General features: G+C 49.5%; 1 long non-coding RNA gene across 2 annotated transcripts; it reads left to right on the top strand.

Annotated features, from left to right (window-relative positions):
- Positions 1–232: 232 nt before the first annotated feature.
- Positions 233–22,468, top strand: LOC142076719 (uncharacterized). Of its 2 annotated transcripts, none has more exons than XR_012671285.1 (6): positions 233–325; positions 14,148–14,346; positions 20,663–20,770; positions 20,999–21,168; positions 22,156–22,244; positions 22,376–22,468. It is a non-coding gene; the product is annotated as an uncharacterized LOC142076719 (long non-coding RNA). The 2 variants fall into 2 exon arrangements; XR_012671286.1 differs by lacking the exon at positions 233–325 and adding an exon at positions 3,184–3,259.
- The last annotated feature ends 1,466 nt before the right edge of the window (positions 22,469–23,934 follow it).

Genomic DNA, 23,934 nt, shown 5'->3' with positions numbered 1-23,934 from the left:
GAGCTCCTGCAGCAGGAGGGGCTGCAGCCTGGGGCCGGCTGCGGTAATCACGATTCTTTCCCTCTCCCAGAGGCTGCGCTGAGGGCTCGGTTGTCCGTTCCTCCCCCAGGGATGTCGTTGGCTGCATCTGGCTCAGGCTGAAGTTGAAGAGATCGGAAAAAGGTAAAGCGGCTGAAGAAGGACACGAAGGGGATCTGGCTGGAAGCTGCCCCTGGCTGCAGACAAGAGGCAGATGGCCTCTCCAAGTGAGGAAGGGTCCCTCTGAGTATTCCTCAGCCGACCAGATCTCCAGCATGCACCGTGGGGTCTGTGTGGATAGCCAAAAGTACGGTACAGCCATGTAGTGTGTGTGAGACTGTGTGTCTAGGAAGCTTCATATTGTAAGAGCTGAGAGAAGCAAAGACAGAAATGTCTGAGCTGTAACGTTCGTCTGGAAGCACCGAGAGCGGGAACTGCGGTGAGTCCTGGGCCCCTGGGGCCGTGTCACCCCTCTTCTGCGTCCGGGTCCCTCCCTGTGCCTGTGCCCCCCCCCCGCCTTTCCCTCACTAGTGTAACATTTTTGCTTCCCTGTACCTCTCTTCTTCTGTCTATTCTTGTATCCTGCTCCCTGTTCCTGCCTCTCTTTCCAAGCCCCTCTCTTTCTTTGCCATTCTACCCGCCCCTTTGTTTTTTCTTGCTCTCCCTCTGCCCTGCTCCCTGCCCCTCTTTTTTTCTTCCTCTCCCTCAGTCCTGCAGCCCATTGCTGTTTTTTCGTTCGCTGCCTCTTTGTCCCGATCTGCATCCCTCTCTGTTTTTCACAATCTCTCTGGCCTCTTCCCTGTCCTGCTTCTTCTCTCTCTGCTTGTATGTCCCACTCCCTCCTCTTTCTCTCTCTCACTTTCTCTCTCTCTCTCCCCCCCCCCGGTCCTGCTCACTGTCTCTGGTTTTTTTTTTTTTCATTCTGTGTCCCACTGTCGCTGTCCTTCTTCCTGTCCATCTCTTACTCTCGCTGTCCCTCACTGCTGCTCCCTGACCCCCTTTCTTTTTTAGTCTTCCTCCAGCTCTCCACAGGGCTCCTGATCCCTCTCTTTCTTTCTTCATCCCTCTGTGAGGCTCAAAATCCCGGCCTTTCTCGCTCTGTCGTTATTCTTGTGTGTCGCTCTGTCCTGCTCCCTGTCCCACCGTTTCTTGCTATGTCCCTCTGTCCTGCTCCCTGACCCTATTCCTTTTTCACTCCCTCTCTGTCCTGCTGCCCACCCGAGATTATTTCTCCATCTCCTTCCTGCTCCCTGTCCTTATTTTTCTTTCTCTGTCCTGCTCCCTCTTTCTGCCTCTCTTCCTCTATCCCTGCTGCTTCTTTCTCCATCTCTGCCCAGATCCCTCTCCCTTTTACTTTCCTCTCACGCTTCCTCTGTCCTTTTTTTTCTTGTCCCCACCTTTTCTGTCCTGCGGCCCAGCGCTGTCTTTTCCTTCTCCACCTCTCTGTCCTGCTGCCCAACCCAGGCTTTTTTCCCCTCCATCTCTGTCCTGCTCCCTGTCTCTTGTTTTTCCCTGTCTTTCACTTTGTCCTGCCTCCCTGTTTCTGCCTTTCTCTGACAATCCGCGTCCTGCCCCTCTCCTTGTCTTTCTCCCTTTGCCCCCATCCTTCATCCTGTTTGTCGTTTTTCTCTATCCCTCTCTCCCTGCTGCTTCTTTCTCCACCTCTGTCCTGCTCCTGGACCCTTTTTTCCTCCCGCTGTGCCTCTGCCCTGCTTCCTCTCTCATCTTTCCTGTCTTTATTTCTCTGTCGCACTGCCTTGCTGTACCCCCATCCAGCTGGCTCTCTCTTTTTTCTCTTCTCTCTTCCTCTGTCCTGCTTCTCGGCCTTTCTTTCCTCTCCTTCCATCTCTACCCTCCAGGCCATTGCTGCTATTTTTCCCCTTGGTCTCTTTGTCCGGATCTGACCCTCTCTTTGTTTCTTAGTCTTTTCCGTCCTGTTCACTGTCCTTCTTTTTCTCTCTCTGTCTGTATGTCCCGTTCCCTGTCCCTGCCTTTCTCTGTCCCTCCTTCCTTCTTCTTCTTCTCCCCCCACTTTCTCTGTCCCTCTGTGCTGCTCCCCAACCCTACTTTTTCTTCTTCCATCTCTCTGTAAGACTCCTTGTCCCTGTTTTGCTTGATTTGTCTATCTCTCTGGACTTTTCCCTGCACCTTTCTTTCTCTCTCAGCTCCTCAGTCTTTTCCCTCATCTTATTTTTCTCTTTCTAGTCCTCCTCCCCATCAGCTTAACCTGAATGACCAGGCGTCCCTGTGCTCTGGTATTTACCCGTGTTGTGGTTTAACCTGGCAGGCAGCTAAACGCCACACAGCCGGTTGCTCACTCCCTGCAGTGGGATGGGGGAGAGAAGCAGAAAAAAAGGTAAAACTCGTGGGTTGAGATAAAGACAATTTAATAGGATAGAAAAGGAAGGGAAAATCATAATAATAATGATAAAAGAATATACAAAACAAGTGACGCACAATGCAATTGCTCACCACCCACTGAGCGATGCCCAGCCAGCTCCCGAGGAGCAGCCCCACCCCCCCGGCCAACCTCCCCATTTTTTTGTTCAGCATGACATCATATGGTATGGAATATCCCTTTGGCCAGTTTGGGTGAGCTGTGCTGGCTGTGTCCCCTCCCAACTTCTTGCGCACTTCCAGCCTCCTCACTGGGAGGGCAGTATGAGAAGCTGAAAAGTCCTTGACCTAGTGTAAGCACTGCTCAGCAACAACTAAAACATCGGTGTGTTATGAACATTCTTCTCATCCTAAATCCAAAACACAGCACTATACCAGCTACGAGGAAGAGGTTAGCTCTTTCCCAGCCAAAACCAGGACAACCTAGCATTGCCCTAAGGAAGATCTGTGTCTTTAGGGCTAGGGATCATTTGGGAGCCGATCTCCTTATGTAGACGGTGGAGCTAGGCGTAGTTAAAGCAGAGGTGGTTCTCAGCTGGTGCTCTGTGCATCTTGTTGAAAGAGCAGGCTGTGGGCCTTATTTTGAAGGAAGGTTTCTTGTTCTGCGCTTATTGCTCCTAGGGAGTGTGTTGGGGACTGCAGGGACGGGTGGGGCCTGCTGTGATTCCTGTAAATGTGAACTGGACTTCTCCTAATGGACTTGAATGAAACCAGACTGACTGCCTGTGGTTTTCTTCCCCAGCTCCAATTCCAACCTGCGTGCTTGGCACTAATAAACAAGAGACGCTGAGCTAGTTTCCAGATGTCGGTGGCTGCCAGTTCACAGAGAACATCGCTTCCTCAGGTAACGGTGCAGTTGGCCTGTGATCAGAGATGTGTACTTGCATGATGGGGCTTTCATGAACATTTTCTGGTCTTGTCACTTCAAAGCCCTTCTTTTTTCTGGAGATTTTTAAGACAGCATTTCTTATTCTGGGGTTCAGACTGGAGTTGGACTTAAGGTTGAACGGCTGAGATAATGGGCTCCGTAAAACGTGAGAGCGTGCTGCATTTTTGCTGTTGTTTTCTAACACTATCTGAACTTTGGTAAGCAAGAGGAAGAGTGGTTGAAAGAGCCTGTTCTTTGAGAGTAACTGTGCCTGTAGCGTGCCTGTCTTTGTATGGTGAAGGTTTCCTACCTGCAGTATGATTTTGCTGGGCTGTGAGGCTGTATTGGAGTAGCAGAGGTAAGAAGTGTCATCTTTAAAGGTAATGAAGCTGTAGCAAAACAAGCCGGACAAGCTAGTTTCTTCCTAGAATGCTGCCTGACAAAAATAGTGGCAAGTAAAGGCACTTGCAGTTGGCTTTTTTATGCGGTCTTCATACGGAGCTTTGGGTATTGATTGATTTCTGGGAAGCAAGACAACAGTGAGGAAAGAAAAGCGGGGCTTGTCTAAATGGCTTCTTCGCCGTAGGCAGGGTTCGAGCCTTTGCGCTAGAACAGGTCTTTACGACAGTTTAGGAACACAGAAGATGAGCTGTCTGTAAGGAGAGTTTCAGCAGAAGTAAGGCTCAATTTGCTACATTGGCTCCTCTTTGTGTGGATGCAAATAAGAGATGACTTGGCAGTGTTTACATCTCAAGTGCGTACCGGTGTGTTAATGCAGGCCGTCGAGGTCTCTTCAGGGGTACCTCTGGACTGCAGGTCGTGTGCCTGAGTGGTACCGAGTCCCAGGATGAGCCAGCTCCTGCCGACAGTTTTATCTCCTGGAGATACATTTCATTTGGCCTCATTATTTTCTCAGCTAAATCTATCCGAGTCTTACAGATAGACTATAGATAGATACAGTCTTGGGATCGTGACGACGTAGTTCGAGGGCTCAAGTGGCAATGTTTGATTTGCCATCACTTTGCCAAGGCAAAGGCCATTGCAGGGTAATGGTCCCACAAAAAGCCTGGGACTGCAGTCTTCTCAGTAGTCTTCTGTAGCCTTCACGCTGCCAGGCCGTTGATACTGTTTCATCAGAAGCAAAAATCACCCTAGTCCTGGGATGTCTTTCCTGCCCTCTCTAGACGGAATAATCCCTGGTCATTCATGAACTGGTCATGCTCTACCTTCAACCTAGGCAGGTTATTTTCCCTCATTCCCATCTTTTTCTGAAGTAAACATCACAGTTGCTATAATCATGAAAAAGGTGAATTTTTTTCTTCCTTGTACAAATATTACTTTATATAATAGTTTCTTCATTTCTCTGTTCTGTGTTGGTAGCTCTGAGCATTTAATCTGGTCTACCTGAGCCTCCTGAACCCCGAAGCAGTGTTCTGAAGGAGGCCTTATTAGGGATTTCTTCAACGCTGTTAAAATAAAAGCTGCTTGCTCTGCTTTAAATCGGGGTGATGGAAAAGGCCGCTCTGTTTTTTGAGTCCTTTTTTCCCTTCGCTTTTTAGATGGGCAGAGGACACTTCTGTCGGGCTTTCTCTTTGCGTGCGTCCTGGTGCTTCTCTCGCCAGCTTTCTTTGGCAAACGCGGGCTATTGCTTAAAACTTCCATCAGAGGTGGATGCCTGTCACACGACAAGGGTTCTTTGGGTATCGGACGATAAAACACCAACGGTCTACGGACCAAGTCTGTTCAAACGTATTATAATAATATAAGTTGACAATCAATATCATTGAGCCTGAGTAGAGCGCAAGCAATCTAAGCATGAGCGAAAGAGAGAAGGGGAAATCTCACTTGCCGTGTAGGCGAGGTACAACACTGTTAACGATTAATCTTACCCACTGATGAGCAACAGTTGGGGAAATTGTGGACCTGTCGTGTTCTCCTTCATGACATAAGGACATCTCCTTCTCCAGGCAGCACCCCTGGACCAGCTGAGAGCTACCCCGAGTTGGTGTTGGGGCACCTTATTTTTGGGATTGCACCTTCTCTGTTCAGTTGTATGACTGACAAGTTGATGTAGGCATGTCCTTTACATGCAAAGCTGGACGTGTCTCAGAAGGGTTGGTGATCCGCAAGTAGTTGTACGCGGTTGGTCACAGGTTTCTGTGTGCGAGGGGCTCCGTGCAGCTGTGTGAGCAGCGCAAGCACGCTCTGTTAGCGCTTTCCACTGTCCCCTGCCATACCTGAGGCCAGGAGCGTCTCGCCACACTCCACCCCTTATGGCGTGGGTAACGGCGTGATCCAGTGGTTGGGGTAACAGCCCTGCAGAGTGAGAGTGCGAGCCTCTCTTGCCTCTACTGGTGCGAAATGGCTGGGCGGTGAACGGAGAGGTGGTGGAGGAGGAGGAGGACTTTCCCAAGCGGGGGACAAATGCGAGATTAATCGCTATTGGTGAGTTCGATCGTTTGGTTCTATGATATGTGGCAACTCAACGCTTAATCACAATCCAAATAACTTAGTAATGGGATAAAGAATATTACAATAATAATAGTTTTTGTTACTATTTGTTGCAAATCTAAGGGTGGTATCCAACTAAAGAGGTCAGAAAGTGAAACTCCACCAGGAGATACTGCGATTTGATGTAATGTTTGTAAGTGTTTGGAAATGGCCCGGACGTCGTGACATTTGTTACCTTTGGTATGAATCAATGCTCTTGTTGCAGGGTAAGCATATCAGGTACTAGATGATTTTGTCCTAGTATCACAGCTAAAGAAGAATTTTCCTGTTGCAAGGCTAAAGTGGCATCTACTGTGCAATTGTCTGTGGGTTCCATGGTAGCAGATAGATTTTTAAGAGCTCTTTCTAGTTCATTTACCCCGAGTTTGGGAATTAAGGTTCTGATTAAACATCTCCATCTGGAATCATGGGGGGTTCCTCATATACTGGGGTGAAGAGGTGGAGTGTCAGATCTACGCATGCGGCAGGGGCTGCATTAACCCCCCCACCTCCCACTGCAGGAATGACCATAGGCAGAGGCGCTGTGAAACGACATCAAACCTTTAATGAATTAAGAAAGAAACAGAGATATGGGAGAGGGCTGGGACTGGTATGGGCGGGTGCAGGTCGCATGTCGCAGGGATCCGTGCTCCACACCTTCTCTATCAGTCTATCAACAGCGGTCAGGGGGGCGTGGAGCACTTTGTCCCGCGGCGTCCCTCAGGGTTCTGGCTCGCTTGGTGGGCACGTTGTTGCTGTCGGATGCCCTCCGCTTGCTGCTGCCCGCTTGCTGCCTGCTGCTGCCTGCCGCTGCACCGTCCCCATCCGGCTTCCCCTCCCGCGGGGTTTTTGAATGTTTTACCAACTGGCGCACCACCATCTCCTTCCTCTTCTTGGGTGGCATGTTGTCCCACGGGAAGGTCTCTTGTGTCTTGGGGGTGCCAGCTGGCGCGGGGCGCTTGACCTGCTGGCCGCCCGCCTTGCCCGATCTGGGCACCACCCGGCAGGAGACGACGCCCGGCGACAGTGGCGAGCGGGTTGAACCCACCCGGGGCTGCCTCCGCAGTGCCTCCTCCACCGGTTGGGCCATGTGGGGTGGGTGGCACCGGGGGGCAGCCGGGGGGCTGGGCAGGGGACTCAGCAGTGGGATCCACAGGGGGCTCTCCAGAGGACCCTTCAGGGGATCCTTCCAGGGACTCTCCACAGGACTGTCCTCTGGAGAACTCTCCAGAGAGGTCTCCTCAGAAGTCTCCAAGGGACTCACTGTCAGCCAGGCGGGGAGGTCTGCTGCCACCCCACCCTGCTTCCCCTTGGGGGCCTGCAAGGGGGAGGCCGCCACCCCCCAGAAGGTGTCGGCGTCCCCCAGCATTGCCGCTGCCAGGAAGTCCTTGGGGCAGTTGCCCTCTGCCCCGTACTCCAAGAAGTCAGGGACTTCATTGAAGGAGGCAGTGCTGGCAAGGCAGTTGGGGTCATCGGGGAAGGTGTTTTCACTGTCCACCAGCATTGCTACTGCCACTTGCTCCTCATTGCAGCTGCCCTCTGCCCTGTACTCCAAGAGGTAGGGGAGCTTGTTAAGGGTCAAGCTTGTTAAGGTCAAGTTGGGGACATCGGGGACATCGGGGACGGCATCCTCGCCATCCCCCATCCCCGCCACCACCTCTGGCTTCTTGGGGCAGCTGCCCTCCACCACATACTTGGAGAGATCAGGGAGCTCATCGAGGACCTCGGCGGTCAAGTGGGGGCCATTGGCGGTCAAGATGGTGTCCTCGCTGTCCCCTAGCTGTGCCACCACTGCTTGGTCCTGGGGACAGTCACTGTCCGCCACATGCTCCGAGAAGTCGTGGAGCTCATTGAGGAAAGTGGTGCTGGCAAGGCTGTTGGGAAATCAAGGACATCAGGGACGGTGTCCTTGCTGTCCCCCAGACCTGCCGCCACTGCTGGCTTCTTGGGGCAGCCGCCCGTGGCCACGTACTCGGAGAGGTTGGGGAGCTCATTGAGGAAGGCAGTCAAGTCGGGGACATCGGGGGCGGTGTCCTCGCTGTCCCCCAGCCCCACCACCACTGCTGGCTCCTTGGGGCAGCCGCCCTCCACCACATACTCGGAGAGGTCAGGGAGCTTGTGGAGGAAGGCGGTCAAGCTGGGGCTGTCGGGGCCATCAGGAATGGTGTCCTCGCCGTCCGTGGTGTTGAGCCAGTGGACCATATGCTTCACGGTGGTGTCCTCTGCCTGCTCAGGAAGGGCCTCGGCAAAGGTGACTGGCCCCTGCTCGGGCAGATCTGCGGGCTTCCCCAGGGCTGCTGGGGTGGTCACCGCTGCTGAAAAAGCAAACAAACAAAGCCAACGCGACCCCGGGGCGATGCAAGCTTTCCTCAGCTTGGCCGCCCACCTGCGGGCTCTGCCAGCCCCCAAAACTCACCTTTGGGCTTTGTCATGGTTCTGCTGGTGGGTGGAGCCAGGGCTGGCTGGTGGGGGCTGGCAGCAGGGACACTGTCCTCAATGGCTGCTGTGTCCTTCTTAAAGGCCTCCGACGGCTTCTGGGCGCAGCCGGGCAGGGTGTGGAGCACAGGAGGTCCCCGCACCCAATGCTGAGCCGCGGGGCGGCGGTGTGGCGGGGGGCCGGGGTGGGCAGGGACTTGAAGCGGGCAGGAGCCCGTGGAGTACAGGGGCTCCCCCTGGAGCATGGCCCACGGCCCCAGCTCCATCGGCTGGTGGGGCACCAGAGTCCCCATCACCACCTGCTGTCCCCAGCCGTAGGGAGCAGGCACGCTAGGGAGCTGCACCCCAGAGGGGAGCTGCACCCCGCGGGGAAGCTGCACCACAGAGGGGAGTTGCACCCCACGGGAGAGCTCCACCACCGGGGGAAGCTGCACCTGGCGGGGGAGCTGCAGCACGGTGGGGAGCTGCACCCCACAGGGGAGCTGCACCAGCTGCCCCGGGGCCCCCAGGGGCCCTGCCACCCCATGGCAGAAGCTGGCCTGGGGCAGCTGGTCGGTAACGGGGTGGACCTGGGCAGGCTTACAGGACACTGGCAGCCCAGGGACAGAAGACAGCATGCTGGCAGTGACCAGTGGTGGCATGGCCAGGGGGGTGGAGCTCACGCCGGGCACCTCCAACGCCATCGGGAGCCAGAGAGGGAACCTCTCTGTTGGGGGAAGCGAGGAGAGGTGATGGGGTGAGATATTGGCAGGCAGAGCCAGTTGGGGGGTTACCCAGCGGGCAGGAGCACCAGGAGGAGTGGGAGCCTGCTGCTGTACCTGCTATGGCGGTCGGTCAGTGTGGGGTTTGTTTGGGGCAAAGTGTTCTGGGGGGGTCCCTCCCCATGGCGATCATTATGACAGCACCTGCTTCAGCTAGCCTTGCGATGCTTTGATTTTTCATACCACAGCAACTTCCCATCTCAATGGTTTCCCATCCTGCTGATGATGTCCTGTCCTCAATGCTGATTTTGCATCCCCGCCATGGTTTCCCATGTCACCGATGTTTTTCTTTGGGAGGTGATTTTTGGGTCCAAGGGGAAGGGATGGGGCCAGCACCGCTGGCCCTGCGATGCTGACATGTGTGTGCTGCCCCGTCTTCCATGATGGTGGAGAGGGGCCTGGGACACTTTTGGGTTGTTTTTGTCCTCCCCCGTCTCTGGTCTGGGCCAGAGGTCAGTCTTGGTCTTGCTGTCGGTGAAGTGAAGCTCTGTGACGTTAATGTGCCCCTTCCTGGGGAGCGCTGGTGGGGCCATGCTGGGGCTCTGTCCCGGGCATGGGAAGCGTCGTGGGGCAGCGGGTGGGTGTCCTTCCCTATGGGGTCTGTCAGTGCAAGGGGTATGCTGGCGGTTAGCGAGAGCTGCAGGGAGCCTTCCCCTGCACCCCTGCTCAGCCGGGCTCCGGGAGTGTCCCCAACGGATGCTCAGACCCCAAAGGAGGCCAAGGAAGAGATGTCGGAGGGATCCGGAGCCCTGCAAGGCTTGGGCACGAGCTTGACAGGAGCTCCTGGGGCACAGGGCGTGCCGCCGCACCCGTCAGACCCCTGGCCTGGAGCTTGAGTACCGTGATGCAGGAGATGTGGAAGGGACAGGTCTCCTCTGACCCCACAGAGCTGTGGAGGGAGAAGGAGAAAACATCGGGGGGTCAAGGAGGAGCCCATGTCTCCCCTGCCATGATCAGCCCCCCCCGCCCATGCCCACCGCTGACGTGAGCCGGTTGTGGATGGGGTGGAAGTGCTTGGTGAGCCTGACGGTGAAGATGGTGTTGGGGATGAGGAAGAAGGAGCAGCATCCCAGGCTGAAGCAGGCAGCATTCTGCAAGGAGAGAGCATGCAAGGTCCCCACTAGGCTGTGTGGGGAGAGGCAGCCCCCCAGGGTCTGGAGGGGCTTGGGGAGCCTTGCAGTGGCTGTTCCCAGGGGGTGTGGGGGAGTAAGGGCTGCCGTCAGCCCCAGTTCGTGCCAGTGTGGCCAACCCCGTGCAGGTCTTGCACAAAGTACTGCAGCTACGGTCCAATGATGTCAGCAAGGAAATGCTCAACATCCTTCTGAATATTACACCGATCGGTTAAACAAGTGAGCATGTTTGGAGGGGTCAGCCGTGAAAACAAGGGAAATGGGACTCTAATGGTATCTTTCTTTGTAGACCCGTCAGCCCCAGATATTAAGAAATACTTTTCTAAATATATGCCAGGATAGCAGGGCAAAGGATTGGATGAAATAATCAGCGTTGCTATGTTTGTGTTTAACGGAAAAGATGAAAGACAGCTCAGCGACTTGGCTCAGGTGAGGGCTGGGGCCACCCGGGAGTGGTGGGGGAGAGCTCCAAACCGCCCGGTGCGATGGGCTCCCTGTCAGATGGAGCCGGGCCGGCCGGGGCAGCCCTGGGGGTGACCCGAGAGCTGAGGAGGGGAAGGAGATGGAGACAGACCCCCCGAGCACAGGCCCCGGGCACCCCGACTCCCAGAGCCCCCCTGAGCTGCCCCAGCATTTTTAGTTACTACAATAATAGGAGTGGTGTGTTTTTCTGTTAACTCTTACAGGGCTTACTGCCCTGTTCAGGGACTGGGAATATTCAGCTGCCTTGGAAAATCGCCAGCCCGATTATCATTGTTCAAGCCTTGTTTCCCTTGCTAGAAGGCACTTCATTTTTGAATACATCCTTGCATCGGCAAGATGCAGGCAGTGGAGATGGTTTCCTGCAGGGAGCAGCCTGATGAATCCAGTTCAGTGGCAGAGCCGAACGCTTCTCCCTGCCAGTGCTCGGCCAGTGGTTTCACAGGTACAGTCAGCCCGACTGGGAGCTTGCGGTCCTTGCTCTGCCAATGCTTTGGCAGCCGCCTCGGAGTAGGAGGGGACAAATGTTCTGGCTGCCTGCTGGAGTCTGGCAAGTTCACTGGGTGAGGTATGGACCGTAACCTGTCGTGCGAATCCGGTGTCCTTCAGGAGTGAAAAACAGAGTGTAGTCTTTTCTGGGTTGGTTGGTTGTTTTTTTTTCTTTTTTAGCTCTCTGGGATTCATGTGACCTTTAATAGCCAGTTGGTGGGATTTAAGCATACATTTACAGTTAAGCACGTGCTATCTGCTACCCTGAATCCACTTGTGAGCTCCTGTTCCCACCACACTGGAGAAAGCAAATCTTTTTTTATTTGGTGATGAAAGCAACTCAGGGAGTTGCACTGAAGTGCGGCACTTTTTTTATCCTCCTGTCTAAGGTGGCACCTGTGCTACCTCATAAGGCATCCTTCCCCAGGCTTTCACAAAACGGAAAGGATACATCAAACCGACCCCACAAACATATCCTGCGCTTTTTTTCTCTTACCTGGGATGTCGGGACATGAAACTGCTGGGCCATCTCTGCTGCTCTGTGTGGGAACCAAGGCGATGTCTTTACATTCCAGGATACGGACTTACCTTTTTGGGTTTTTTTAAGCGACTTCAGAGACATCCTTAGGCTGGCTGTGTTAAGTTGGTTCACTGCACAGTTGGTCGAATGGAGGAGAACAGTAAGCTCTGCTATTGTCTTTAGCGTTTTCTCATTACTGTGTAGCTCATTTAAATTATCTTCTCCTGATCTGGCAAGCGGAAGCTATCACTGCATTGTAGGCCTTGGTCTAATAGTACGAAAATCAATATTGAAAGTCTGTCTGAGATTTGGATCAGGTCCCTGTGTGCATTTTATAAAACTGCTTCTTGGCCACTGTTTAACTTTTTACATGTTTTTTTTTCATTTATCTTGAGTGTTGAAACTCTGAAAGGCGCCGATGAGTTGCCTGCCCTCAGTCTGCTCCCTCCCCTCTGGGGAGTGCAGTTAATGTTCGCTCCTTGGCTTTGCAGAGGACAAAATCCATTAATACACCACCTCACTTGAATTGCTCTGGTTGGACACCGATTAAAAGCTTACTGCTGCCTCATCTCACGAATGGCATGCATCCTGGTTCTCCTTTGATGGGCAGCCTGTCGGCTTGTCAAATTACTCCGCAGAACAATTCAATTACTCCAAGCAGCGATGCTGACATGAAGAGCTTACATACTTCATTGCTGGCGATTCTGTGCTTTTCACTCTGCAGGCTGGAAACATGATTCGTGAGAGGGCTGTGGCTTTAACAAGGGAAGGCAAAGCTGCTTCTCTGTGTATTTCCTTTCCACCTCTTCCCTCATCCCCTCCCCTCCCTTCCGCTCTGTGAGGCTATTTTTGTGGTGTACCTTCACTGGTGAAATGAGCTCCCACACCAAACGGAGGGAAAGAGAAAAGGGGCACGGTGCGAGGTGTCGCGGTCCTTAGTTTGTAGGTTTAATACCTAGCCCCTCTTCAGAAAATACAGCACGTATGTGGGTCAGCGGTCCCTGCAGATTTTTATTATTTATAGCCATTTCGATAAATACAGGACTTCACACAGCGGGTTCACACGGTGCTGTGCTGCTTGTAAACGGAATTGTTTTTATCCTTGCTACAGTCTGGCGGTCGCAAGTGCCAGCTGATAGCTTAAGATGGAAATGAAAGCGGGCGATACACATGCGATGGTGATCCTGCCACAAGGCACGCTGTTTATTGACCTGGGAAAACACTGCAAAGACTCTGTCAGAGGACAAGGTTTTCCGTGCTATTCTGTATTTGATACCCAAGGGATTTTTTCCCTCTGCGTGTGTTTCTGTGCAGGCACGTGCATGAAGCAGGGGTGTTTCTCTGTGCCGTAACTGGGACTGATGACAGCTGGGTGGTGGGAAGATGTGCAATCACGGAAGAAGCTTCCTGCAGCTGCCCTGCCATGTCCTTCAGGATAAAACAGCTCTTCTGGTCATTTGCTGCCATTGAGAGCAGCCGAGTGCATGGGAAGGTGTGGGGTTCCTCCTCCCTGCGGTCAGCACTGGTCCTTACTGGTTAGCCTCCCCCGGCAGCCAGTGCTGTACGTCCCTGTCAGTTGTTAGGCAAACATCTGCAGCTGGAATGTGTGGCATGTTCCTCTGAGTCGTCCATTCTCCACCTTGCATGGCAACACGTTTAAAATACTGAAATGTACTCTTTTTATTGCTGCTAACATTCAAAAATGTTGCTTTGGTCTGGTCAGCAAGGTATTTGGAAAACATCACTGTCGCATTCTGAGAATAAAGTAGGCTCTAATCCTTCCCCCTACCCCCCAAACTGTGTAGGATCCAGACCTTTTCCCCCTACCCCGCTGTGTGTAGCCTGGCTTCGTTCGTTTTGCTGCCTCAGACCAAGAATACAGCAAACAGCTGAGATGCGTGCTGTGTGCTCCAGGCCAAAGAAAGTTTCAAATGGTCCCAGCTTATTTTATGCAGCCATGCAGCATGGTACACTTTGGAAGGAACACTGGGATGATGTATCAGAAGTTACTGAAAATGAGATGATCCTCCTTTTATGGTGTTTTATTTTCAGTGCCTGGTTTGGGAAAGAATATACTCAAATATTCTACAATACAGATCTACTAGAGAAAAATGAGTGCAAGGCAAAGTCATAATTCTGAAATTCATGCTGCATTTGTTGCTAAATGTATGTTTTGATTTCATTCAAACTAGAAAGTAAACAAAGGTTGTATACCTGCAAAAGAATTTGAATAGCTGTCTTTGTTTCCCAGAGCGAGCATACAAGCACCGGGGAACAGTTTGCAGGATCAGAACTTCAGCCTGCTCTGGGTGATAAACCTTCAGGAGAGGAAAGAGAAACCCCACTTTTTAAAATACAGCTCTACTTCTCTTAGTATTTCTTCTTGTTAGATTGTGCTGCCAGTCAGAGTCTAAGCTCGTGATTGAACTGTTAAAAAATCAAGATATTTAAGGATTATTTACTGTATTAAATCCTCTTACAAGCAGTGCATTCTATTGCCCTGTGGATAGTATAATGGCATGACTGGCATGACTGGTAATTTTCCTTTTCTTTTCTAGTAGAAGGATGCATTTATGAAGGCAAAGCCAGGGTACGAGTGGTGCCCCACAACAAACCAACCTGTGAAAACCCAGATATCCACTGCTACAAACAGGAAAAAGCTATGGGCCTTTGCTTCAGACTCTGCAAAAGATTGACCAAGCCCGAGGAAAGCGACAAAAAGTGAAGAAATGCCACAGCGTAACTTCGGGATGGCAGGTGAGATTTCCATCCTTGTTCCTCAGATGTAGCAGCCTCGTTTGTTTGAGAATGCGGCGTTGGAATTGAACTGCAAGACCAGTTTTCTTGACTGCACATGGTACTGTAGTGCTGATACCTTTCATGTCCCAAATTAAGTTGCCAATTAAGACTCTAGTTAAGCCTCTGCATAAGAACCTGAAGTTCCGTAGTGCTTTCAAGAGTCAAGTCCAGATATGTGGCATATCATAACCCATACCCCATTTGGGGTCCAGAGTGGATTGATTTTTAATTCAGGCTTATCCGTTGTTAGAGATTTTCATTTTCTAGTCCAAAAGGAAAATGCTGAGTGCATGCATTCTTTTTCCCTTTCATAGAGTGTTGTACTATGTTTAGTAATTTGCTGTTTATAATTATAAAAATATAGTTTATGGGTGTTTATGAAGCTGGAGGTGTTAACGTTCTTGTGCATGAATGTACCAGTGGAGCTAACTTTCTGTATTTAAATCAAGCGAAGCACAACTTAATTTCACTTAGAATGTGCTCTTTTGCCCATTATACCTTGGAAGGGTGGATTCAACCTTTTAAACATTAAAAAAGAAAGAAAAAAAATCACATCTGTGAATAAGTGTAGGTGGAGCACCTGAACTGGTGATAATCTCTCACTGATATCCACAAATAGCAGAACTGTTGCAATCCTGACCTTGAAATACAGAGACATGAATGTTAAATACTGGCAGCCTAAGTACCTAACAGTCAAGGTAGAAAATAATTTTTCCCCCACCAGTCTTTTTTCTTTTTTGCGTTTTAAAGTTTCTAATTTTATAAATACTGATATACTTGAAACTTTGTCATACCTTACCTGGTTTATGACAGGTGTGCAGCAGATAGGACTTTTCTGCTTAGAGAGATTGCGAGCTGGAGAGTGGAAAATGGTTTTATGGAACAAGCGTGAAAGGATAAAACGGGATAAAAAGGCTTGTACAACTTTTTACCAGTTGAGTGGTACGAAAATTCCTGTAATTAAATTCCTTCTGGCTATGAAGGAACAGTGAAATGTTATCAAAATGAAGTTCTAAAAATCTCAAGCCCCTTCATCCCGTTCTGCTATCAGAGGAATAACTCTTATGCTCCTTAAGGTTTCTTGACTTAACAGGAAGAGTAAGTGGGAGGTCTTGGTCTATCTGGCTGCTGTCCCCCACTGCTCCTGCTGGGGTATCCAGCTGTAGAGCTTCTGAGTACAGGGAGATCTTGAATCAACACCTGTCAAAGCAGAGGACAGAGAACTTAGGAATTAATGAGAAACTAATCTAACCCACTGTTTTATCTACAGAGCCATTCATTTCTGAAGGCCATCATTTGTGCTACATGTGATTTTTTTTTTTAAATCCTATTTATTTGTTTATTTTCTGCAGACTGAGGCAGTGAGCATAGTAATTCACAGGGGTCTCACTCCAGTCCTCATGCCAATGAAGGCTGGCTGTTTCATGAGTATAACAATAGCCCATAACATAACAACAGCTTCTGACAGAGACGTTAGCAGCATCTTTTAGATGGCATGGCATGGCAAGTCTGTCGTGCTGTTTTGTCAACTATATACCAGGTTGTGGTAAATATGTTTTGTTGTATTCTTCTCCCCTCGACTTCACGTGATAGTTCAGTTCAACTCTGACTCTTCCGTCCAGTACAACCTCTTTTAAAAGCCAGGCTGTGTGCTAACAGATGAACTAAAATGTAGCTGAGCAACCGTAGAAATGCCACTGACTGTCTTGCATCTTCAAGGCAGATCGTTTCCTTAGGAGAGGGATTATATGATTCCAGAAGAAATCCAGGAAATCTGTTTTACTTGTTGGTAGTTATTAATCCTGTCTTGATTGCCTTTTACATAGCACATTTCGTTTTGGAAAATGTAATAGAGAGAGAGTAAGATCTTCCTTTCTTTTTCTTAAGTCCCACACAGGCCATCTCTCGCCTTTATTTTTGGCATTCCAGCAGTAAGCACGCCACTTTTAAGTTTCTCATGTTGACCTCCCATTGTGTCAAGAACCTGAGGTGTGGCACCAGCATTGGGCTTCTGACCTGCAGACCCACTGGTGGTGGCCTTGCTCATCCAGCCAGGAAGTTGTAACTGAGCATGTTTTTCTCATGGCACGGTTCACCTGTGAGATGTTAGGGCGTAAGGCAAAGACAACTGCTGTTTGCAGGTGAACGTGACCATTGCAGCACCTGCCCTCCAGCTACAGAGCTAAGTGGGCCACAGCTTTCCTATACGAATGTGCAAGGTTCCCAATACTTTCACATTTCTGCATGAGGAGAAAAGCATCTGGGCCAAAAAGCTTTTTAGTGAGGCAAAGGGTGGAAAAAAGACACTTCCTAGAATCGCCAATATCCTGATAGAGATGCAATTTTTGTTTTTAGAAAGAAGCTTCATTCTGCACCCAGGTGAAGGTTAGTTGAAACTGGTACCTGCTGGCCTTCATTCTGCTTAGTTCTTCCTCAGTTCGTTCTTTCCTCTGATTGAAAAATTGCAGTGATGAACAAGCCAGCCTGCTGAGTTTCGAACCAGACCAATACTAACAAAGTATGTCATTCCCAGGTGGTGAGATGGTTGTAAGCTGTTGAGAAGGTCACGAATCATCTCCCATTCTGCAAGTTCTAATTCTTGACTCTTTTCCCACTACTGTTGATTTTACTGTAACTTGCTTTAAAATAGCACTTAAAATTCGTAATTTTTCGTACCAGTAAGTTCTTGATGCCATAAGAGAAACGTTGTGCTGAGAAGGCACTATAAACACATGGCAGTGTTTGTATATATACATTTTGTCTTCCCTTAGATGAAGTTGTTTTGTAGTTTGAAACCTTAGTGAACGGATTTTTGGTTTTATCATGATCAGATGTCTAAGTGCTAGCCCTCTGCTTCAGCTGCAGCATAAGTACTCAAGTTGCTTAAGCACCAAATTAAACTTTCACTTTCCACTTAGCTGTCATTTTTTTCCTTCCTCTTAATTTTTGTATTTAAATAAACAGTTCAAGTATTTGCTTACTTGGGGAAAAAACAGTGCTATCTTTGTCCTGTTATGATAAGCTACCTCTCTGAAGGGCAGAAAGCTGAGACCACCAAGAAGATATTTAGAAGAGGGGAAAGAATTTGAGAGTCCTAAGTTGGATGTTCTTCAGCTGGCCAAAACTGAGGAGGGGGGAAAAGACCTACAGGTAGCTACAGGGAAGCACAGGAGAGCAGCTGGGAGCCAACAGTGTGATGTGGGATAAGAAAGTGCTGCACTGCAGTGTGTCAGGCAAAGTATTTTCAGGAACCGTAGGGAAGAGTGAATGCCACTGAACAGAGCACAGCTCATCTGACGTGGCTGCTCTGCTGGTCCTTCACGTACAAGAAAGATGAACTCCCCCCGGAATAACTGGAGAGGAGAGCTGCAGGGATTGCTGGGACATGGGAGATGGACGTGCGTGATGACATCAGTTCATGATTTGCTTAGGCTAGAAAAGCAAGTGGAAGAAGAGTGGGGTGACTCCTGTAAATGCAGAAGAGGGAAATACCATTTAGGGAGAACAGTTGCTAAGCTTAAAGGTGTGGGCACCAGAAAAAATGTGTGCCACCTGGCCCTGAGTACATTGAGGCTGAAAACTGGAAGAAAACTCTTAATGCTTAGAAGATTTGGGTTCTGCAGCAGACTTCTAATGGAAATAAAGTAGAAAGCAACCAGCCAACCCCTTATTGCTTAATATGGAGTTTGTTAAGTTTATGATGGGCCTGGAGATCTCTTCCAATCTCTCCTTCCTCCAAATTAACTGCCTCTTCAGACATTGTCTTTCAAGATATGTGTTCCCTTTTCCTTTTCAATTGCTCTGATGTCCTCTTGTTTGAAGGACTGAACGGTTGCTGATCGAGTATTTTGATGGCAAAAAGTGCTATGCTGACAGGATCGCTTCACAATTGTGAATTGTGCTTAGGTACTTGCTGACCCTTCCCATTTTCTGTCTTCATTTCTTCAGTCACTTCTTGTTACTTGATCCTGCACTTCTGATAGTACCTTGTCTCTTTGTAGGTGCTTAATACCTTTTGTTCCCTTTTTTATTTAAAAGTAAGAAGTTTAAAACCAAAAAACAAACAAAACCCCCCTACACACCTTCTACCTGTTCATCACAGTAAGGGAAAAAATTACTTCCAGTTGAACATTGGATTTGAAGCCGGATGCTCCTTAGGCCGTATTCTTAAGATAATGAGCCACTCTTCTCTCCTTGAGATAGCGGATGAGCTTGGTTTATTCACATTGCTTTCCTCTGCTTCTGTTTACTTGCCTGGCCAGTGCCTGCGCGGTTCTGGCACAGAGGATCAAGTGCTTCATGCTTCAGAGCTGTCAGGCTGGCACTTTTCACCACTAAATGCAGCTCTAAACGAAAGAATACTCTCTCTTCAATACTAAGAGAGTACTGAAAAAACCTACCCGGTGTGTGTTAGCGTGAGATGCTCTCTGAGGGAGAACTTTTGGCAGCGTCTGTGGTATTGAATGAAACAGCATCGGTGAGTGTTCCTGTGAACTGGACCTTGATCATCTGTAGTGCTAAATCGTTTGGAGGTTTACAGGTACAGGTTTGGCCCATGTCAGCTGAAAAGCTCAACAAATTCCTTGGCACCGCTCACGAGTGGGAGTGGTCCCAGGGATTTCCCAGTGGGCATTTTGGATGAAGCTATTCTGCATCCAAATTTTGCACAACAAAATGCAACCAAATGGACAAGGGTAATTGTGCCAGTTGGCCTCCATTCCAGGGATGGTCCCGGGCACGGGTAATTTATTGTTGTAGAGAGAATTTTTGTATTGTTCAGTGAAAGGAAATTGGAAAACGTGAGTGCATGCTTAGTGAGACCTGGGGGAAGTTGCTTATCTTTGGTGTCTCATCATTACTGAAGTTGGTGTCTCAGCAATACAGCAAGGATAATGCTTCCCTGTCTCTCACACTGTGGCTGTTGTGCGAGGCATTTGGGCCACAGACTGTCTCCCTCTCTCTAGATGACACACTGTTAAACTGGGCCCCTGCATTGCTTCCAAGGCACTCCCCCAAACCCAGACAATTAGTCCTCATAATGATGAAGAGCAACCACTGTTCTGAGTGGAAAAGCCACTCCATGAGTCGTGCAGCGCCAGTGTTCATTGCTTTCCCTTCTTGTCGTTTTCTGAGCTCCTGAGGTGCAGGAAGGCTGGAGGCGAGAAGGCGTCAGCATCAAATACTTGGAGAAAAACCTCTGTATCTGCATTTTACTTTCCTCAATTATATATTGTATTGGCAGGGCAACAAGTAGGCAGCAGCTTACCTGGCCAGTGCCTGCGCGGTTCTGGCACAGAGGATCAAGTGCTTCATGCTTCAGAGTGAAGTGCCAGCCTGACTTTTTCTCCTACTGTACCTTTCCTGGTACCATCACCATCACATACTTTCCTGGGACTTACAAAATACTTTCCATGTATTTGTACAGGCCTGTGGGACTTTGGCTGCTCTGCCCTCTTTTGTGGCTTTCTCTGCTCCTCTCTGATTATGCCTCTTAACTTACGTATGAGGGCTTGATGCCCTTCAGTATTTCTTCCCATTTGTCTTTCTCGGTATCTGTGGGTTTCTAAAATTTTTATTATTTGACACTCCTGTGCAGTGGACACCTGTTTTCCCTTTCCCGTGAATGAGCTGGGGCGCTTCCTTGTCCCTCTGTGTGCTCTTCCCCGCTCTCCTTGGGTAAACGGAGAGTCTCTGTTTCCTCCCAAGTCCACATGTTCCTTTGAGGCTTCTTAAGTTTCCCTGAAGGGCTGTCTCTTGCTGGCAGTGTGTGGTTTGAGATGCATCGCTCCCTTCCTTGTCACTCCTCTGTGCCCTGTCCGAAACAAGGGTAACACAGGGGTTTGGACAAGGTTTTGGAACAAGTGTTTTCTCATGGTTATTCCTCAGAGCATTGTCAATCACGAGGCATTCCCATCTCACTCTTCTTTAGAGCTGGCGTAGTCTCGGACATGAATTCCAGCTTTCCTTTCTTTTCAGTTTGGAATCAAACACCGCTGGGTACAAAAGAGGGGGTGCTGCTCCTGGCGAGAGCTGTTGATATCAAAGTCCCTTGTCTGATGATCGATGCAGTGAAGGTTCTGTGTACCCTCTGCCTCAACCCGAAGGCGTGGACGTGGTGACAGAAATCCTGCCTTTTGCTGCTCTTGAGCTTTCGACTGGCCTCTCTGTGGAGTCTCTCTTCTGCCTCTGGCTCTTCTCTTCATTTTGTAATTGGTCTGCACGTGCGCCCTCCTGCCCTGGCTTGTGGGTAGCTGCTGATCCTCTCTCAGTGCAGCTGTGAGCAGGTGCTGGAGACTTTTGCTGGAAGAGCAGAAACAGATGGGGTGGAGCGATTCAATCCCTCTTGGCTGGCCTGGGGAGCGGAACCTCGGTGGCGCTGAAGGTACGTAGTTCCTCAGGTTTGTGTGGACATGGCACTTGAAATCTTACTCAGGAGCTGGAGAGCTTGAAGTGGGATGAGGTTGGTGTGGCTGAAATGCCTTTGGCTTTACTGCTTTTTTTCTGCTGCGGCTTTGTGTTATCTTCTGGCCTCCTTAGAAGTCCTGAACCAGTGACTTCCAGTCCATGCCTAGAATTTTTCTCTTTTGTGTGTGTGTGTGGTTTTTTTCAGGTGGCCTGTATGCAGCCGATCAGTGCCATGATCCGTCCTGCTTGTGAGCTTGACTTGGGAGTTCAGATACGTAGTGAGTTGTCTGTGTACTCCATGTACCTCATCTTGAATTCAGAAAGCAGCACCACCCTTTTCATGAAAAGAAAAAAAAGAAAAAAGAAAAAAGAAAGGTAGTGCTTTCCAAGGACTAAAATTTACTTAGTTTTAGTGAGTAGGTAGGTGAACAGAGCACATACACTCCTTACCTGGTGTCCAGCTATTAATGCGAGGGGGTATTACGATGAGCACCTGCTAGATAATTATACCCTGGTTTTTTGCATTTTTACTATCTTTCATGAAAAAAACTACCAAAGGTATTAGCATAAACTGTATGCATTTGACATTGTTTTCTCAGTGGGGAAGTTCAAACCAGTGACTTGCCCGTTATTGCTCATGTAATCTGTGGCAGAGCGAGGACTTGGAGTGAGATTACCATGCTTAGCCTTACCATTCTAGAGTATTTAAAACATTTCCTTGAAACGCTTTCCCAAAATCACAAGACCTGACTTCTGAAATAGCCATTTTCCTAGGAGCTGCATCTGAGCTAAGCCAGATGAGAGAGTCCTGCCTGCTGTTAGTCACTGAGGCTGATGACAGGTCACCCAGCAGTTCTGGCAAGGACAGAACAAGATAGATACATATGTTCCTCTGTGCCGCTTGTAAATTCCGTCATGTCTTGCGTAAATTGGTCTCCAGGTTTTGCAGGTTGTAGGTTTGGTAGGATTGATGCTGTCTTAAACGTGATGGTAATAGCAAAACCTGTAGGCATCCATGTAGGGCATTTTGGATTTCATAGAATCTGCAAGGATATTTGAAGAGTTTAATGTTATGTTGAGGTACAGTAGTTATAGCGTTATCAGAAGAAAGTCTTGGCAAAGAAGATGAAGATGGCAAAGATACTCAAAAGCGTTATAACCTTTGACAGTGGAAACAAGTCATTTACAGTTTATATGAACAGTCTACTATTCTTTTCAAAAATTTACAGAGAACGTTTTGCTGTTTCCATATCAGAACTTAGTGGTAGTAAATTAAAGCTCTCCACTGAGATGTAAAAAAAGGAGTCATGTATCCTGCAAAGAAGAGTAATTGCACGGACTTGATAGTCTTACTCTTTTCAGTTCTCCTTAAAAGGCAGGTGTGGGCTTCCTCACCTGTGCTGTGCAGCGAGGGAAAAAAACCACCCTTGAAACCTCCTCTGAAATTAAAGGTGGGTGAGACACATCACATTTTCCGCCTTTTCCACTATCCTGCTTTCTCTTGAACTTGTTTGTATCGGTATCAAAAATTCTTTGCTTTCCTTGGAGCCAAGACAACTTAAGATCTTGGTTTTGTTTTCAGCCCGGCAGTCTCCTGTCAGAGAGAGGTGTCCATGCAGAAGTGCTCGGTCACAGAGCACTGGCTCCTTGCTGCAAGAGGACTAAGAGGTGGGTGCGTAGTTAGTGATGCTTCTCATCCATGCTTTGGAGGGTTTTCAGGTTGCTGGTCATTACAGAATTACAGTATGATAATTACTGCGGTAGTCTGAGGGTATAAGGGAAACAAAGATTTGGGGGGAGGAGAGGATGCTTTTTAATAGCCACTGTGTTTTCTACAACACAGTTTTTGTGGGTCACTGACAAGAGGATCATGAAGGAGGTGGCTGAGATTGTGTAATGGAAATCCTTTTGTTCTGGAGTTGGAGCCCAAATCGCCCTCTAAAAATCTTCCTCACGCTACCTAATCTGGAAGCATACAGTTTCTTTTCTGAAAACTGAAGGTAATTCAGTTAGAGGGAGAGCCTGTTTGGAAGTTTCAGTAGTTTGGGGGCAGAGGCCAGTTGGGGGCTGGGGCCCTCGGGGGTGGGGGCTGTTTCTGCCCCGTGCCCTTGGCCTGGCGCTCACAGCTGGGAACAGGCTTTCCAGAATCCTGCTGGAAGGAGCCAGATGTGCGAGCTGTGGCTGAGCTGGGGGACAGGGAGCACCCCTGGACCAGCCTCAGGACCTGCGGCACACCTGCCTTCAAATCAGCTCTCCCAGCAGGACGTTGCCCAGGAGCAACTTTGAGTTTTGCTCTTCTCCTTCAGGAGCCGTGTTCCACACCAAGCACACCCAGAGCTGCGCCTGTGCCAGGAGAAGACTTCACGCACAGCTGGGGCTGATGGTGACAGTTCGCGCCAGATGTGCATGTCAGAGAGATGCAGGTGAGATGCCGTGGAGGAGACACTGACTGATTGCCCCTTCTCTTGCAGGAGCAGGGTTTAAGAGCAGGAGGGAGCCAGGGTACAAGGGCCTCCGAGGTCAAAAAATGCATCAAACAGCCAGAGCACGAAGCAGAGGGAGAAGAGAAATAGGTGCAGGTCACGTGGCTGGGACAGTGCTTTCAAGGTAACATCTGCCACAGAAGCACAATAACAGGAAAAGGCCTTGGGAGGTCATGGAGTGACTGAGGAAAGTGCCTGGCAGAGAGAAGAGCCCGGAGAGACAGGAGACAAGGTAGAGATGGAGGTGACAAAGATGGCATGTGGAAAGTGAGGGTGCAGGTCCTTGTGAAGACACTGGTGGCTGAGCAGCTGACGGGGAAGGAGCAGGTACCTGGCTTCTGCTGCAGGTACTTGTGGTGTCACTTGCTGCTGAGCAATGGATAGGGTAGGAGTTTTTAAATCACTTGTGCAGATGCAGGTGATATCACTTGTGACTGAGTAGCAGCTAGATAGGAAAAGACGCATGGCCTGCTTAGGTGCCTGTGATGTCATTCGTGGCAGGAACTAGCCCGTTGCTTTTTCAGGTGCTTGTCATGTTACTGGTGGCTGAGTAGCTGGAGAAGACAACCTGAATCACACAAAGGCGACCCGAGCCTCTAATCGAGCAGCGCTGAAGATGCTCTGTTCCCGGTCATTTTTTTTCCCTGAGATCTCTGCG

Source organism: Calonectris borealis, unplaced genomic scaffold (genome assembly GCF_964195595.1).
Source record: "Calonectris borealis unplaced genomic scaffold, bCalBor7.hap1.2 HAP1_SCAFFOLD_96, whole genome shotgun sequence".
In the NCBI taxonomy this organism is placed as follows: Eukaryota; Metazoa; Chordata; class Aves; order Procellariiformes; family Procellariidae; genus Calonectris; species Calonectris borealis.
The sequence above is the reverse complement of the archived record's forward strand: the minus strand, read 5'-3'. Positions and strand labels throughout refer to the sequence as shown.